Genomic DNA, 2246 nt, shown 5'->3' with positions numbered 1-2246 from the left:
CTCTGTTGCCCAGGCTAGAGTGCAGTGGCACGACCTCGGCTCACTGCAACCTCCACCTCCCAGATTCAAGCGATTCTCCTGCCTCAGCCTCCCGAGTAGCTGGGATTACAGGCATGCGCCACCATGACCGGCTAATTTTTGTATTTTTAGTAGAGATGGGGTTTCACCATATTGGCCAGGCTGATCTCGAACTCCTGACCTTGTGATCCTCCCTCCTTGGCCACCCAAAGTGCTGGGATTACAGGCATGAGCTACCGCACCTGGCCTAAGTGTGGGTTATTTTTATAAACTAGAAAATAAAATGGCAGGGTTAAACTCAAACTGAAAAGTTAATGTTTTAAAGAACTTATATGACTTAACACAGAGTAAGACAAACCTAGTAAGTCTTCAAAATTAAAATGTTCAACTTCTTACTTCATTTTTTAACAAACCAGCCACATATAGAACAAATTATTGGGGGAAATAGAAAAGAGTGCTTTGAATTTTTATATTAAACATATGAAGATTTAGTCTACAAAATAACAAAATACAAAACACAATGAAATAGTTTGTCGGGAACCTTACCAATCAATCATGGCAGTTACCTTTAAGGATTTTTTAAGGCCAGGTGTGGTGGCTCATGCCTGTAACCCCAGTACCCCGGGAGGCCGAGGCGGGCGGAACTCCTGACCTCGTCATCCGCCTGCCTCAGTGTGCACCACCTGTAGTCCCAGCTACCCAGGAGGCTGAGGCAGGAGAATTGCTGAAACCTGGGAGGCAGAGGCTGCAGTGAGCTGAGATGGCGCCACTGTACTCCAGCCTGGGCGACAGAGCGAGACTCTGAAAAAAAAAAAACTTTTTTTAACCTGCTTTGTCCACTGTAATACCTATTGTGAACATCTCTTGAATGCATTAAAGATTTTTCCATATCACTTTTAATGGCTACGAATAATTCTACTGTAAAGATGAATCATTTTTATTCTCTTCAAACCCCATGAATTATTGTTTCTAGGTTTTATTGCTACCACAAACAATACTGGATATTCATCACACTAAGAATATCCTCACTGTAAAATCTTTACGTACATCTATAATTAATTCCTGGGTATATGTTCTTCTATGTGGAATTTCTGGGTCAAAGAATATGTATGTTTTAAAGTTTCTATTGCCTGTTACCCTGCAATTTACATTCCTGTTATAAATGATCCCTTTCCCCATATTTCTGTCAACTTCTTTTCTGTGGTCACTAATTTTCTAGATGAAAAGTTATGTTAATTTGTATTTTTGTGGTCACTAGTAAGATTTATCTTTTTCCTCCCAAAGTATTTGGTTATTTGCATCTTTTATTCTTTGCCCTTTTGTTTTTAAAGTAGTACATTTTTTTCCAGTAACATTTAATTCTTATTAAAAATTTAAGAAATACAGTAAAGGTTACAGCCCTTCCCTCAATTCTACCTCCTTCCTTGCCCCGAAGAAAAAACAGTGGTAGAGCTTGGTATATATTCTTCAGAACTTTTATTTTTTTAGAGACGAGGTCTCACATCACCCAGGCTGGACTGTAGTGCCACAATCATAGCTCACTGCAGCCTCGAACTTCTGGGCTCAAACAATCCTCCTGGAACGGGTTTTTTTTTTTTTTTTTTTTTTTTTTTGAGACAGTCTTGCCTCTGTCACCCAGGCTAGAGTGCAATGGCACGATCTCAGCCCACTGCAACCTCCGTCTCCTGGGTTCAAGCGATTCTCTTGCCTCAGCCTCCAGAGTAGCTAGGATTACATGTGCCTGTCACCATGCCTGGCTCGTTTTTGTATTTTTAGTAGAGATGGGGTTTCGCCATGTTGGTCAGGCTGGTCTCAAACTCCTGACCTCAGGTGATCCACCCGCCTCGGCCTCCCAAAGCATTGGGATTACAGGCGTGAGCCATCGCACCTGGCCAGGACTTTTAAATATAAGTGTATATCAGCAATTAAGTATCACTTATACCTAGGTAGCTTTCACTTTTTTGATCTCTGCAATTTTGAACTAACTGACCACTCTATTTTATTCTCATTTAAGTAGTCATATCATCTGCAAATAAATGGTAATTGTCTTTCCTTGCAGATAGGTACATTGCTAATTTCTTTTTCATGTGTTAAATAGCTACAATTTTTTTTTTTTTTTTTTGATAGAGTTTCCCTTTTATTGCCCAGACTGGATTACAATGGGGCGATCTTGGCTCACGGCAACCTCTGCCTCCCGGGTTCAAGGAATTCTCCTGCCTCAGCCTACA

This window comes from Mandrillus leucophaeus, unplaced genomic scaffold, assembly GCF_000951045.1.
Source record: "Mandrillus leucophaeus isolate KB7577 unplaced genomic scaffold, Mleu.le_1.0 Scaffold153, whole genome shotgun sequence".
Lineage (NCBI taxonomy): Eukaryota > Metazoa > Chordata > Mammalia > Primates > Cercopithecidae > Mandrillus > Mandrillus leucophaeus.
This window is presented reverse-complemented; position numbering follows the sequence as displayed.